Source organism: Stegodyphus dumicola, chromosome 2 (assembly GCF_044657685.1).
Source record: "Stegodyphus dumicola isolate Sdum_Otavi_A_Nest chromosome 2, ASM4465768v1".
NCBI classification, from domain to species: domain Eukaryota; kingdom Metazoa; phylum Arthropoda; class Arachnida; order Araneae; family Eresidae; genus Stegodyphus; species Stegodyphus dumicola.
In genome coordinates, this window is record NC_140769.1 from 9,723,871 (window position 1) to 9,741,248 (window position 17,378).

Genomic DNA, 17,378 nt, shown 5'->3' on the forward strand with positions numbered 1-17,378 from the left:
ATATAATCTGGCACAATTCGCAACAGTTGGGATAAGCGAATGTTTTAAGTTGCTTGAAATGATTTGCGAAGATTTGATCGCAGTTTTTATTTTGGATAAGTCCGAAGGTGAAGGATCTTTAGGGATCGGATTATATGGTCCTTCGTTTAAGAGTTTAGTGACACCATCGATGTAAGTGTTCTTATCCATGACGACTATCTGGCCACCTTTGTCGGCCTTTGAAATGATAATATCCGGGTTAGAATGAATTTCGCGCATTGTAGCTCTTTCTCTCGCAGTTAGATTTGGTTTCAAAGGTTTATTATTGAATTTCACATTATGAGCGATAAGATGCCTAATCATTTCTTTCTGTGAATCTGAAACTTTACTGAACTTGAAAGCTTTTTCTATAGGAGCCAAAATCTTTGGAATCGAGGGTTTACAGGTTTGTGAGAAGTTAAAATTATATTTTAGAATTCTCTCTTGTTCTTCCGAAAGACTAACATTAGAAATATTAACTATTGGCTTGATGTTTACAATGGGAAGATTTTTTGAGCTACTTGAACTGGAAAACTGTAAAAGAAGTTTTTCGAATTTAACTGCAAGGGTGTTTTTATGACGGATAACTGCATTCTCCGTTCTAGACCAAGACTTTTGTTCAAGGGCAGTGAATTTTGGATATGATTTAGCGAGTTCCAGATGAAGCTTATAGAGTTCATGTTCAATTTTGGACAATTGTTGACGTGTATTCCTTATCACGGACCGAAGTAAGGCAAGCTTGCAATTTAACAGAATTCTTGAAACGCGACTCGAAGGTTTTTGATTAGATTTGATTTGAATAAAATTGGGGATCAATTTTTTACATTTACATTTAAGTAAAAAGTCAAGATGATTCAGGAATTTTTGCCGTTTCAGGCGTAATTTAGTGAAACGATTAACGGATGAACGTAATTTAGTGAAACGATTAACAGCTGAACATGATGGTTCGGTAAAACCATCGAAACTAGTCCTGTGAAAATTTTGTGAATATAACGCTGATTTTTGTTGTTTGACTTCTGAATTAGTTAAATTATTAATTAAAATATTGAAAGTTTCAGATTTTATATTATGCCCAAAGGGGCGTTATTTTAACATTTTAACATTTATTAAATGTCATGTTCTTCGCACTTAACTTACATAAAATTCAAATCACAAAATATTTAAAAACAGTATATCTTTAGAATTCCCGATAGACAGTCTCGCTTATTGGAGATAAAAATGTTTCTTTCCGTATAGCTCCTAATTCTGGCAAAAAGAATGGCTGCACGAGATTGTTCTATTTGCGACTTTAATAATTAAAAGTCACTTTCCCTTATAATGTCCTCCACGAACAAATTGCATTCATTCTTTAGGCAGTTAGCCTGAGTGAGCTTTGCCGTTTTTTTATTAAAACAGTGTTTTCAAACTCAAATTACATTCGGACCGAATGCCTGATCTAGAACCGGCTGAGGGGTTTAGATTTTATTTATTTTTATAACAAATTTTATTAACAAAATATATTTTAAATGCATTTTAAATTTTGCTTACGAATTTTTATATGCTTGGAGAGAAATTATTAGTAAAGAAAGCTGTTTACATATAAATGTATTCCCAAAATAAAGTGACTGTTTTTATTTCGCTTCTATTTTTAGTGGAAAAATACGTAATTTACATTATTTATTTTTTGAAAGTACGAATAAAATTCTGATCAAGCCTATATCTTCAATTTTTGAATAAGATTTACATCACATGGTTAATTAGCTTCATTTATAAAATTTCTGGTGTGTGTTTCATGTTCGTGTTTAATGGAATTAAAACAAAAATTCGATTTTCAAATAACTAAATATAAACTCTTATTTCAAATAACTAAAATCTTTAAATATTCCAACATCGTATTTACAACAAATGCCTAACTGAAATATCTTCGCGAGCCGCATAGAATTGCTTTGGGAGCCACATACGACCATTGGACGGCCATTTTGAGATCACAGGATTAAGACAATCGGCAGTATAAGAAAATTCATATCAAATGCATTCGGAATATCTATACTATTAAAATCTGTAAGCGTTTGTTTGTGCATTGTGTCCTCCGGACCGGCGGGGAGTTGAATTTCGATAGCGGTATTCACCGATTCCAAAAATTCGTAGGAAGTCATTTCGACCATTCGCATCTTCTTACGACTTTAATTAGCGAAGATATTAATTAAAAACTCCAAAAACGTTAATTTTCGCGCTCATTTTTCCGACTGGCAACAGTCTCACACGCTGGAGTTAAAAATCTCTTTTATTTCGAGAAATGTTGCCACTGCTGGTTTCCAAATCGTAGAGTTTGTTAACCAAAAATTTGTAAGTTCTACACAATATGAAATGAAATGCCTAACATTTAAATATATTATTCTGGATTCCAAAAATTCATGGGAAGCCATTTCGACTGTTCCCATCTTCGTACGATTTCAATCAACCGAGATATTAATTAAAAACTCTGAAAATGCTAATTTTCGCACTCATTTTTCCGAGTGGCATCAATCTCGGGCGTTGGGGATAAAAATGCTTTATTTCGAAAAGTGTTGCCACTGTTCGCTTTCAAATCGTAGCGTTTGTTAATAAAAAATTTTTTAATAAACAAAATATGAAATGAAAATAACATTGCCAAACATTAAACCTATTATTATTATATAAGTTCATGTTATGACGTTGAAGAAAGCACGCGATTGTATGTGACGTCATTGTATGTCGAAAACTGTTCGTTAATGGTCAGCATTTTAAATAAATAGCTGCTGTCGGGAACATTTTTGTTTCGGGTTAACAAAATTGACACGATATATCATTGCCACATTAATACTTTTATTAATATTGAGAAAATGTTGTTATATTACATTAAATTTAAATCATGACGTCATATCTACTAACCTGAAGTTTCAATTTTGTTTTTCCTGTTTCGGCAGTAAAGCAGTTATTTACGAATTGGTTGATGCTCGAAAAGAATGAATTAATTTCTTTCACATTGAAATGCTTTCATATATTTTCTTTTCATGTGTAAATAGAACTTACAAATTTTGCTTTGGTTGTAGCCCGCCGGTATATTTTTAAAAACTTACAATCCTTTCGTTCGGTTACAAATGTCTACAAAACGCTCTTTTGTGAATTAAATGCAGTTGGATCTAAAAGATATCTCTAAAATCAGCATAATATATGATTATACATAACGTAGTTGTTGTTGCGAAGAATTTTCTGCTTAATTGTTAAAATAGCTGAAGTAATGGAATCGTACTCTTGGGAATTTAATAGAAAAGCTCTCTGTTCAGCGTTTAATCCTGGGATCTTCCAGCTGCTAACCGTTATATGGTAATTTTTCGCAGTTGCGTCTATTTAATTTTTAAATCCTTGCTGTATTATCTTACTAGTGAATAATACAGGTATTTAATGTCTGCAGACTTTTCGCTGGTAATGAATGAATTAAATTACGTCGGATTTCATCTTTTAGTTTAGTTGTAGCTTTTATAAAGACGTTAAAATTTCCTGTTTTGTAAACTATGCAGCTTTTCAAAGACATTCCTTATATAATTAAGCAAAATGATTGCAGGGGATTTCTTTCTGAGTATTTAATTAGCATCTTAACCAGTTAACTGTGGCGGCTTCGTTTAAAAGTATTTGTGTCGCCAGAATCGAGCCATGCGAGTCTATTTGTCCATCACAGATTAAGTTGCACTGGTAAGATATTGGATGAAAAAGATGGGTTTATTTTATAAAATTAAAAATTTTATGACTAATATTTACTTATTTGGTTAACATAAGCATATATTACATACATATTAAACTAAAAACGCAATCAATTAAATGAAATATTATACATATAAAAGTAAGAATTTAAATTCCTGCTGTGGAGTGATATTCAGCAAAGCAGGGTACTGAACACAATGGGACTTTGCAAATCGAACACCAGTAACTCGATTCCTTCCCCATCTTACGTTTGTAGCAATGCGAACACCTTCGCGTAGGGTTTTTTTTTTTTTTTTCGATGTTCCGGGTATATAATCCGGAACATTATTCCGGACTAACTGGCTTACATTAGGTTTAAATGGCCGAGTTTGCGTCGATTGATTTCTTTCAACTGGATACGTCGCAAAAGTGTCTTCCATAAATTTGAGCAATAAGTTGATACGCGATCATGTTCCATTATTTTTTTATATAATATAGATGCATTCAGATGTATAATGTCTAAGAAATTTAGAAATATCTTTTTGTAGTACTTTTTGAGTCGTTTTCTTGCTGTGGAGTACGCTATGATAATTCCATCGCTCCTATCCACTCCACCCATTTTTTTATGTATTATAATCAATCACTAGCTCCGGTTTCTTTGTTATTATTTTTCTTTTCTCTGTTTCTATTACATTGCCATTATGTACAATACTTACTAAATAAACCTCCCTCTTATCTTTCCATTTCATTAACATAATATACGCATGACGAGTATACTCGTCAATCACAGTTAATTGGTGAAACAAATTAAATAAAAAGTACAACTCTTTTATACACTAGAGACTTGGGCGACAATAATATATATATAATATATGTAGTATTTCGAGTGTGTAGTAAGACAATGGTATTTTGGACAGTTGTGATGGCTAAGGGTGAACGGAAAATTGGCTTTTGAAGACTCACCAATCGTTATGTTCACAAATATCAAATCATCTTGGTCAACATTTACCAAATCATAGTTAAATACGATAGATTTTATATACACGGATTTAAAAGTGCTTAGCCGTTTTAAAAGTACATTACGACGTAACCATTTTAGACTGGACAGCATAAGCGGCGCAGAGTTCTTTCCGTGGCAGAAGTCAGGGAAAGGAATGACGTAGTTGCTTGCGAAGAGTATTTATACTAAGCAGGTGCATAAGTATAACTAAGCTGTTATTGGTTAATTTTAGGCTGTTGTGTAACGTGGAAACATCCCGAATTTGGGAGAATAGACGAATTTAGGGCTCCTATAATATATATATATATATACATAAAATCTGGGAATGGGTATTATAATACTTAACAAAAAGAAGTAGATGTGCCGCATACGTGATTTTTCTCCCGACTAACTGAGATTTCTCTTAATCACTCACTTTCAAACGCCTGCTGTTTAGAGAGTGGCACTGTAACCACTGATTTGGTTACCACCTGATAAATTCTTGTACGGCCGATTAAGTTATACACATTTTTGCTATACTTCATTTAAGCCTATTTCCTCGAATTCCATTAGAGATATATTTCTCATTCAATGAATTCAGTCGTAACCTCGCGGCAAGGCAAAAATACGTAAAAGCTCAAAACATCTTATTTAAAAATCGTATACTACGGAAAACCCTAAACATCAAATACAGTTAAAAAGCGTTAAAAGGTTTTGTGATTAAAATTAATGTTCGTAAGCAAAAGCATGCAATTCAGTCAACGGACAGGAAGATAAAATTTTCGGGGCACAAAATTGAAAAATTAACGTATGGTCCTATTGGACAAAAAGACATTGAAATAGGTGCTCACCAACTGACTTAATTCACTATTCTACCAAGTTTCAAATGTAAACAAATGACGGCCTAGCGCCACTTTAAACTGTTAAATTGTTTATAATTCTACAACTATTGCGTGCAGGTTAACTAAAGGCATAAAAAGCACATTATAAAAACAGAGTAATTCAATCACTTTTGAAGTAAAAAATGCACATTTATCAACATATAAGAATAAAAACAAAGAGCTCACCGAGCTGGTTAGCAGAGTGGGTATATATATATATATATATATATATATATACTATATTTAAGGAAGAGGAATGTTTAAAAGCTAATGCTAAAAAATGCATTTGACACTGTAGTTCTTTAGAGAAAATGTGAAATCATGTAACAACAACAAACAATACTAAAGTAGTAAAAACTAAATGTAAAAATTACAAATCTAGATAACTTCAAAATCAAAAAGGGGAGAAAAAATTAAGAAATTTTAACCTACAAAATATTTTAAAAGGACTCTTGTAAAAAATTATTAGTAATCAAAATAATTTAGTTTTTTACGCGATAGTTTTTACTACTTTATTGTTTGTTGTTTTTACATGACTTTTCATTTTTGCTAAGGAACTACAGTGTGAAATGTATTTTTTAGCATTAGCTTTTAAAACATTCCTCTTCCTTAAAAAAATTTGTAAAACTTTTGCAGTTTAATGCGCAAAATTCTTGACCACTAAGGTCCCTCTAATTTTTGTTGTCTTTCTACTTTTGTATTTATTTAATATATAGAGAGAATATTTGTTAAATTCAATATTTGGTTCAGCCAAAAAGGGAGGTACACAACTACATGTTATAGCAGACCCCATATACAGAATTTCAACTTTGTATGGTTAATCGTTTTTGAGTTATGCGAGAGATATGCAATTGAACGTACGTACAAACATAACAACAACAACCAAAAAAAAAAAAAAAAACTTCTGAATCCATTTTACAATCATTTTTGGGGAAAATATTCCTTTATCCTGCACTTGTAGATGTCAGGTTAAAAAAAAAATCATTGAAATGGATGATTGAGATACGTACGGACAGATGTCATGCAAAATATTCCTTTTGAATCAAAAAAAATCATTGAAATGGATGATTGAGATACGTACGGACAGATGTCATGCAAAATATTCCTTTTGAATCCATATTTAATTTATTTTTATAAACCATTTTGTAAAAATAGTCCTTTATTCTGTCCGCACGTACAAATGTTAGGCAAAGAAATCATTGAAATTGATTCGAGAGTGGTCAAAATGGATACTTTTGTTGGAATGTGACACCCTAAATTTTTCACGGTTGCAGTACTTCCTTCACTTTGAACAGGGAAGTAAAAAAAGAATGAAAATAAGCGAGGGAATACGGCAATATAGACTAAACACGTATATAAAACGTAATTTTAAATACTGCCTACGGCGCTAACGGTACAGATCGCGCGTTTAACAACAATGTGACTTTATGAGTCTCGATATATTTGCTCAATTTAATGCCGTACCTTAAAGTACAAAATTAATTTCCACGTTGTAAACAACCTATAATCCCCAGGTTTCCCCATTGTCACTGTGCTCTCTTCGTTGCACGGATCTCCTCGCTCTGGGTCGTAAATTTTCTTCGAGTCCACGCCAAACCTCATAAATGTCTGGATTTTAAAGTGATCATAAGTACCTTCTGACGTTTGAAGTCGAGAGTGTACTTCGACGGAGATGACATTTACTGCTCCTTCACGAAAGTGTCTTTATAATACCATATGTTGTCGGCTGTTAAACGTGTATGATATGTGACCATTGTTTTCGAACAAACTCACGTATATCAGTGGTCGGGATTTCCAGAAAGATTGCTATTTGATGATGATTGCCACGATATGGCATTTGACGAATGGGAAAATGGGGTTTAAAATACTCAAGGAATGCGAAGAAGCTTTTAGTATAATAATATTGTCTAGTTTAAAATAGCTAACCGCGCTGGCTGATAGTTAAATAATATATTTTATAGCTTTCTAACGCAGTATCTAATATTTTTACTGCGAAGAGTCCATAGCACAATGAATTCTTTATTTACGATTTATTATTTTCTTAAAAAAATTAAAGTGTGTGCTTTGAGTTTTATGGCTAAAATCGTTTCCTCGCAAAATAGCTAGCTAACTCTTATCGCTCCATGTGGCATGACATCTTCATCCTACTGGGCAAGAAGGCACCGAATTTGTTGCACCAACTGATTTAATTCACTATTCGACTAAGAGTTTCAAATGTAAACAAATGACGGCCACGTTAGGCCTAGCGCCATTTCCTTTACCACCAGTCTCTCGAGGAGTCTTTTCCCCCGATAGTATTGTTGTGAGCTGTAGAATCGTTGATGTTTCTTTAAATAATACGTACAAATAAGCAGGAAGAAATGAACAATTTATTACGGAAATAAGCACAATAATAAGTGGATAAAATTCCAGAAAAATCCGGATATTTAGCAGTTTTTCCGAAGCACAGGAAATACATCGTAGAATCCCTCAAATCAGGGTAAACCTTAACTCGGGATTCAGCTGATCGCAAAGCCTCACAGCTAATTCACAACTTAGCACTCTCATAGGTAGTAATTCTCAGGTTTTACAATTGAAATTTCTTTTTCCATGTTACATTTTAAAAACTGTTGCAAAATTCCTGGAATCTTCAACTCTCATAAAAGTAACTCCAAATCCAAACATAAAAAAGGCGCATCCATTTCAAAATAGTTTATTAAATAATCAAAAACCTTTTAGAGATATAATACATCAACATCGTTTTTAAAAACTTTGACAAAAAAAGAATGCCCGCTGGGAAATGTAAGTGATTTAAAAGCTGCTGCCAGATTTTTGCAACCAAGCAAGTGCTGTATCATAAAATAAAAATCCGTTAAAATTCTCTTGCCTTTTATTAATCATTTTTATTTCTTTAACACGCATATTTTCACCTTTTTTTTCTTTTGCTGCCATGAATTCAGGCTATTTTGTATGCTCAATCTCCGCTGGCATACCAAGTATAGGAAAAAAAATGGCGAATGGCGCAAGCAAGAGAATGCAAGAAAAAGCAGCAACAGCAGGAGAAAAAAAATATCCGCTGAGTGCTGACAGCCGGAGTGCATCTGTTGCTTTTGGGTTCTTCTGTTTTGGAAAGCAAATGGATTTCGCATGTTTCTTAAGTACCCTGGAAACGCTTATTGCAGAGAAAACTGCGAACTTATGCGTCTCGGCCTCTGTCACATTGCTAGGGGCTGAGATTTCATAACCGTCAACGAGTTTTTTTTTTTTTTTTTTTTTTTTTTTTTTTAATGCACCGAGTAACTTCGGTTGCACGGCATGGACTCCATCTGGAACAAAATTAGTATTGATGCTGAGAGTAAATATTGAAATATAATATTCTTTTGCAAATTTCAGATACAATATTTCAGATATAATACTGTAAGTGTAGATTTTTTTAGTAGCAGACTATTCCCTCCCCTGTTCTTAGCGTAAGGTTTCAGAATACAAACGATGTTGTCGTTCTTGTCCATATTACATGAAACATTAGTTCCCAGAGCCTACTCCAAAGAGAGATTGGACTTCCATTTCCCACCCCAGTTTTGAGAAAGATTTAAGGCATGGATGCGTTTGTGAAGGACTTTCTAAGAGAAATTGGCTCACATTTCCATTACACATGATGAAATTAATGGAAAACAACAAAATTTTCCACGAGTCCTTTACCAGGATTTCAACCAAATCCGAAATATCCGTGATCCCTTAACTCTCCGTCCGCCTTAACTCTTCGGCCATTGTTGGGCCACGTTCACAGGAAGGGGTGCTCTGGGCTTGTCCCAGCAACGGCCAAGAATGGAGCTCGAAGAGGGTCTGAACGCAGTGTCTCGATCCTGACTGTGGCATGAACCGTCTTAACCAATCACAAGCCCCTTGCTCCTGTGGTGTTTCGAGGATCCTCCCTGCACCAACTATGTCAAGAATAGTAGTGCCAGAATATGGCATTTATAACTACGAGCACCTTGGCAACGCTTGTTATGCCTTTCGTTAAAATTGTTCTGTGAAGCAGTCTTCTAAGTATTAGGCCAGGCCCACTTTTTGAGCTCTTCAGGACAACTCTTTGTTGAGAGCCCTGATTAGTTTTAACTGCCTCCCACACACAGAGTCAGCAAATTTCTTGCGTAATCTAGTAGTTATTTGTCGCTTTTTTGCAAATACAGTAAAACTTCCTTTGAACAGCTTTGGTTCCAAACGACTTTGGAGGCTTTGCTTTAGAGAATATAACTGTCGGTGATATTCAGTACTTTGAAATATTCGAACTTTTCATGTACAGAAGGCAGTTATCATGAGATCTTTTTCTGTTCAGTGAAATTTGTGATGAAGATCGCCTCCTGTGAATGCGCGCGGGTGGGACTGATGTGTATTTCTAGTAACGTAAATAACATCGATATAAGCGACAGAGGCGACCGAAATCGTTTGAAAATGAGTATTGTTACGAAATGCCCAGCCGCGGTAAGATACTTTCCCGCAAGGCAGGTTTAGGGTTGCCAGAAAATGGCAAGGAAATCAGGGTTTCCATATTTGTCACGAAATTGTTCATTTGGCGATATGCCATGGACGGAGAGAGAACGTTCTCAAACGAATTCTTAACGGTGTACCCCAGAATGTTGTCGATGGCGGTTCAAAAGCTATATAAATGCTGTTTGTACGCGGAGTAGCAGTGTATCATCGAGTAGCTTGAGCGTGTTGAGTTCCGAGAGCGATCGACAGAGTCGGGAGTTGTACTTTAGCGTTTTGCCGTGAAACTTTCTTCACCGTTGTAGCCTGAAGGCTGTGTTGCTGCTTGTTTCAGCGTGCTTGTCGTAGTTTTTCGACGATTGTAAACGTGTTTTTGGAACTGTCCTGAGTAATTCTGGCAAATAAATTGTGTTTTGGTACTTCATCGGGTGTTTCCGTCTATCCAAATCCACGAACTTGCAGAACGCAACAGCATGATTGCCCAAGTTGTAATAGGTTTAATTATCGTTCAAATAACTATAACTGACATAATTTGCCTATTAGTTGCCTCCATACTGAAATGACCACCACTTCTGGCTTTAGTTGTGGCGAAACCTAGAACCATCCAGTTTTAAATACCCGAATATGGTTATCCGAACACCCGAATATGGGTACCTTGAAGCCGGAATCTTGAATTTCGAATTTGTTTTTGTTGTCTGTTTCATATTTTGTAAACCTTTAACGAATTTTTCATCAAGAAACTCAACGATTTTAAAGCGAGCAATAGCAACGCACTGTGCGGAGTAAAATGCTTTCATCTCCAGCGCGCGAGACAGTCTATCGAAAATCCTAAATATAGGCTGTTTTTAAATATTTTTTCGAATCACTCTGAATTTCTGTTTCAATTTTCAAACTGTTGCCACCAAATATTATATTTGAATAAATTAAGTAATGAAGAATCTGCATAGATGTATATATGTTTCTCGCATTGTGAGAAAACACCGGTACCTAGAGCCATCGAAATTTGAATGACGTAATCCTGCTACGAATATGCGCTTCTGGAAGCGCAAATTTGAAATTTGTAATTTGTTTTGATATCGATTTCATATTTTGTAAAACTTTAACGAATTTTGGACTAACAAACTGAAGGATTTCAAAGCGAGCCATGGCTACGTTGTACAGAAAAAACATTTTTATCTCCAGCGCGCGAGACTGTGTATCGGAAATTCTAAAGATAGGCTCAAGTTCATATTATTTTGCGATTTTGCTGTTGAATTCAATTTTATGGCTTAAGTGCGAAGAACTGGATATTTAATAAATAAACGTAACAGGCGAAATGTTAAAAAAAAACACCCCTTTAAACGTAATTTAAAATCTGAAACCTTTCAGATTTTCTTTTTTAATTTTTATTTATTTATTTTATTTTCATTTTATTAGCACCAATGGGGTCGTAGTCTCGAAACGCGATTCTTCGGCGTATCACTTTAAATATCTGCATCACTTTTCAGATTGTTACCACCAAATATTATCGCCCTTTATTACTTTTAAAGAAACTAAATAACGAAGTATCTGTATGAATGTTTATATGTTTCTAGGGCCGTCAAATTTTGAATATAACCTAGTCCCGATGCATGCAATATTCATCTTGTTATCAATAAATCCAAAAAAGGCATTTCCTAAGATAGAGAAAAAAGAAATTTAATAGTAGTAGTATTTTTTCTTTGGAAAAATTTCGTTTCAGAGAGAAAGTCATTTGGAAAGTTCAGGCATAATGCTTCAAGAAATACCTCCGAAAGATCCCAATTTAGTGAGCACCCAGTTTTCTACGAAACTGTCCATTTCTAAGCTATGCGCTTAAAATTTGGAAGATATTTCCTTCAAACGTACGTTTACTTTAGCATTTCTCATAAAAGCTTGCTGCATAGGTTCTTCGCATAAGCTTTTCACCGAGGTTTCTTCGCTTTAAGCTATATTTTAAGCTTTTTAATAGTCGGTTAGAAATAAATATCGAAAGGAGTTTATTTTGTATTATCCGACGGTAATTGAGGGGGATACCTGCTCAGCTACCGTCAGATATCGGCTCATTATCCTCCAGATATTATTATATTAGTGTATTGTTACTGGAATGTAGGTTTCTTTTACAGAAAACATCTGATGTAGACACTACATGATTTATCTTGTAAATTATGTAAATTTTTTGCTGCATTTCATTTAAACTTATTTCCCCGAATTAGTCTAACTAAATTAATCGATCCGTCGAGGCAAGTTTAAAATGACATCAAAAACTGCAAATTTTTAAATTAAATATCCCGATTATTTTTTGTTGTACAGATCAAACTTCTTATAACTATATTTTTCCATAATGAGTATGAAACGTTCCCAAATTTTAATGCAGGAACTGGGATACCACGTTAAAAGTTAGATTTCGTTATTCGATGATTTTTTTTTTCTAACTTATCATTGCCAAAATAGGAATATTTTCTTCATTTTAAAGACTTCTGTGACTCGAAGTGTATAGCTATTTTTCTTCTTTTACTTATTACACGCTCAAACCCTTAGGCTCTACATGGAAACGGAGGTATGCCCCGTGGAGGTCTTTTTAAGGGAAACTACCTCGTATCCACGTTAGACATGGGGAGAAACCACGAAAAAGCCCATACAGAGAGCCAGTTCGCCGGGACTCGAATCCTAGACCGAATTACCAGTTTTCAGCGGCTTTTACCGCCCGACCATTGCTGGGCTAAGTACATAGCTACGACCAATGTTTGCGATAATAAAGGCCGGGTAAGGGTTCGCTATATGCATGCGTTTAGTGCTGCCGATTGCAATAAAAAGGGAGGTGCCCAACTAGATGTTATAGCAATCCCATATACAAAATTTCAACGTCCTGAGGCTAATCATTTTTTAGTTCTGCGAGATACATACATACTTACGTACGTACGTACCGTAAAATGGATACAATTTACGTGATTCATTTTATAATCCGTTTAGCAAAAAAGAATCCTTTATTCTGTCCGTCTGTACAAATGATAAGTAAGAAAAAAAAATTTCTAAATAGATTCGGTGAGAGTCGAAATATATATTTCCGTTAAAATATGATACACGGAATTTTTCGCAATTACTATACAGCTTTTACTTTGCGTAAGGAAGTAATAATACTGTGATAGTTAGCAGTAGTTTATCCGTGACTGCTTTTCATTTGTTGTGTTCTTAACGTAACCGCGCTGTTCGGAAATTAAGTTACTCTTAGAATTTTCGGATGATAAAAGTAGTTAAAAAGGGGGAAATTCACGAGAAATTCAATAATTAAATGAATGAACCTAATTTTCAGTTATTAATAAGTAATAAATGAATAAATAATGAATAGTAATAAACTGCAATTGTGCTTGCCGCCAAGTAATTTGACGGAGAGTCATGCGTATGACGTCATTTCTGTGCTAGCCAATCAGCGTTAACCGGAAGTAACTCGCTGAGATATTTCAACCTATTATTGTCATACATATGTTAATAAGTAAATCGGAACGAAGGTTGCTGATGAAATCACTCATTGCGCATGTCAGCAATTTTCGCCAAATGTGACAGCCAGTTTAACAATAAATGAATAATGTAATAATATATTCGACTTGCAGCAAATGAGTTAGCGACGGATCATTTTCGATCGGTTCCTTGACTTGTCAGTTAAGTCTACTGTTAAGTTATCCACTATTTCGTATTAATTTAATTTGTATTTTGTTGTATTGCGAGAAACAGGTTTATGTGCATTTTATATTTCATTTGTAATCTTCTCAAGGTTGTATTTTAATAAGTAATTTTTCGAGGATTTTATTTTAAATCGCTACCATTGTTACTAAAAGGTTGTCACTGGTAGTTCCAGATGTAGAACTACTTTGGAGATACTTAGGTCTCACGAAAAATTTACTCATTTTTTTTTTTTTTTTTTTTTTTTAACCCAAAGGAGTTTTAGCCCAGAAGGGCTATTAGTCTCAATCGGTTCACTATAAACGACGAATCACTTTTTAAATTGTTGCCACCAAATATTATCGTCCTGTATTATATCTAAAGAAATTAAATAATGAAGAATCCGCATGAAGGTATGTACGTTTTTTGCATTGTGAAAAAACGACCGTACTTAGAGCCACCGAATTTTGAATATCGTAATCCCCCACCGGAACATGACCACCTGAAAGCCCGAATTTTGAATTTGTTTTATTATTTGTTTCATATTTTGTAGAACTTTACGAATTTTTGATTAACAAACTCAACGATCTTAAAACGGGAAATGGCAGCACTGTACGAAAAAAAAAAGTTTTTTTTTTTAATCTCCAGCGCGCGAGACTGTGTATCGGATATTCTAAAGATATGCGTTTTTTAATTATTTTGCAAGATTGCTGTTGAACTGAATTTTATGTGTTTTAAATGCGAAGAACATTATACTTAACAAATAAAGGTAACACACAAAACGTTAAAAAAACGCCGATTTGGACGTAATTTAAAATCTGAAACCCTTCAGATTTTATTTATTTATTTTTTTGCCTAATTTTTAGTTTTACATTGGTATGTTTTCTTTCAGTGAGAAATGCCCCTTCAAGTATTAATATTAGGAGTTCAGGATCTGTCAAATGATTTCCAGATACGTTATAAACAATGCATAAAGAAATTTTTACCTTTTCGTAATTAAGATGCTGTAAAAGTACCTATTTAGATACTTCTGATTATATTTGTATTAAATAAATAAATATGTAGAATTTCTTTCGAAATTGAATAATTTCCGTGCTATTTTGAAGGGCACCTTTCTTCCTCATTGTTTAATGTTATCATTCGGGTAATGTTATTAAAACAGCGCTGGACAAACGTGATTACAATAAAGCGGCGTTTACTGTGTTTTGATATTTTTTGTTTTCTTTTCGTATCGTTTTTACCCAATATTCGTTATAATTTAGTATTAATATGCTAATAGGCTTTGCGAAAGGTAAGCGTTTCTGCGAAGACGAACGGCGGGATTGTTAAAAGCTGACAATTTTACCGGGCTTTGATTTCTGGCGAACGGGCTGGCTGTATGGATGTTCTCGTGGTTTTGCCCATGTGTAATATAAATAGGAACCAATTTTCCTGATAAAACTCTCCACGAAGGCGTCCTCGACTTTGAAGTAGACAGCCGTCGTGTGCTTTGCCGTATTCAAATAACCTAAGTTTGCTGTGTTATTTGAATATAGGCTTGTCTTTAAATAGTCTTTTATTTCAAAACAGGAGTTACAAGGTTCTCATTAGCCTTCCCCGTTTGCGATTGTGACGCATGTCGTCATCAGCGCACAGTATGTGTTTTCTTCTCCTCATTTGAGTCTGCGATTCAAGTCAGCCTTCATTTCGCGCTTTTTATGAAACGAAACGGAAATGAAGTGGTGTAGAAAAATTAGGCGACTAAATATTATGCTACAGCTGTCGCTCCCATGGTTACGAGGCAACTCGGTCGGAGGAAAAAATGATAGTCTGAAACTAATAGCTTTATCGTAAAGGCATGTCTTAAAATTGTTTCGATTGCCAAATTGAAATCTAAAATTCTCTTGCAATATATTTTTGATCTTCTGATTTTTATATTTTTTAATTTTAATTAATAAGGTATTTCTCCCACTTTCCTAGCGTGCCTTCGTGGTGTAGTGGTTCTGCACACTGGGCCGGTATTCGAGAAGTCCGTGGTTCGATTCCCGGCGAAGGCGTTTGCTAATTTTTCATCTCTCCGGCCTCCCCCCCCAAAAAAAAATGCCTAATGTCTCTACAAATTAAATTTTTTTTTAACTTTTTGAAACATTAATGGAAACTATATTTTTAAACATTTTTATCTCTCAAACTGGAAGAAATTCACGGCAATGTAAAACTTCAAATTAGGCAGGCTTAGATTTGCACCAAAAACTCTATCGATTTCGAGTGTGAGCATCGCAAGTCCCTCTTCTTCAGGAGCAAATAGAATTCTGAGGAAGGAGATCTTTGTCTGATCACACGTGAAATCGATAGAGTTTTGTTCAAAATCTACAGCTAGCTGATTTGTCTAATTTTGACTTTTTATATATTTATGACTTTTTAATGCAAGACTTTTTCATGGTTTGGTTTACTTGATTATGCCAAAACATGCTAAGGCTATCTGCTTTAGAGGAGGGATGCCTTCGCGGGGAACTTCCTAAGCCAAAACTTCCAAAACTGTCTGGTACGCTACACATGAGGAAAACCACGAAAACGCACATGCAGCCAGCCCATCCAGGCCTTCTCCGGGATTCGAACCCGGGTCCTTCGGTACGGCGGTCAGTCTTTAATCCCTTTCCCGTGTGAACGGCCCATGAAAGTATATAAATATATACTATATACTACCCATACAGTAACCTAAAATTTTAAGATCGTAAATTTTTTTTGGAAGCGGAATTTTTACCTCCGTTAATCAAAGGCTTTTGAAATGTAATGTTTCGAAAAAACAGGACTCCATGAATGAAATTTTTGTAAAGATAAAAATGCATGTACTTCAACGAGCTTTTATAGTTTTGTTTATAAAAGTTCGTCGTCTGGTGCTTTCTCCTTTCTCAACGTATTTCAGTTTTACCGTTTCCAAATGGTGATTGAGAAGTACAACAAAAATACATCTCAATCCAAATAAACTCCTTCCCCTCATTTCCTCTCAAAAAGGGTGGAAATAGGTTTTAAAAGCGCAAGAAGAGAATAAGAGTTGGCCTTCAGTTTTAGAGCAACAGGAAACCGTTTTCTTGCCGATGAAGCGAGTTTTCTGTGAAATTCTTCTTTCCGTAAAAACGGAACGTTGCGAAGCTAAACAGGCTTTCGTTTAATTTAGAAGAAGTCAAACGAGGCTTTTGTTTCTTAAAAATCCGGCCGAACTTTCAAATCAGGAACATAATAAAATTAAAACTCGCCGTATCAAAAACAAAACATGTTCAAAATTGTTTTTGGCGGGAGATCAATTCGAACTGAGTAACCTCTAACACGGCCAGTAGACCTTTGGCACAGAAACTGAAAAACGAGTTATCTGTTACGACTTGTTGAGTGGGTGGTTTGGTACTAATTAATACAGCAAAATGATTCTTCGTTTGGCATAATCACGACCTCCCGTTTCGGTGGGCCGTTCTTTCGTAGTTGTGGGAAATCGAGAAGTATGCCAGAAGCAATCGAATGAGGTTTGAAACTTAATGCAACAAAAAGTGATTCTGCTTTTATTATAATCGTATCCTCCTGCTTTGGTGGGCTGTTCATTTTCGCTTACGCGAAATCAGGAACTATGGCACAAGCAATTCTAAAGGATACTTACTATCTTTGTAATTGATTTCCTCAAGGGTAGGTGGAGTTGATTGATTGCATATTGTTTCGTTTTTTCGTTCTTG

At 34.7% G+C, this 17,378-nt stretch overlaps 1 protein-coding gene across 2 annotated transcripts in view; it reads left to right on the top strand.

The window, feature by feature from the left end:
• Positions 1–17,378, top strand: part of LOC118189460 (uncharacterized) — a 504,436-nt gene that overhangs the window by 29,866 nt on the left and 457,192 nt on the right. The gene's annotated exons all lie outside the window — the stretch shown is intronic.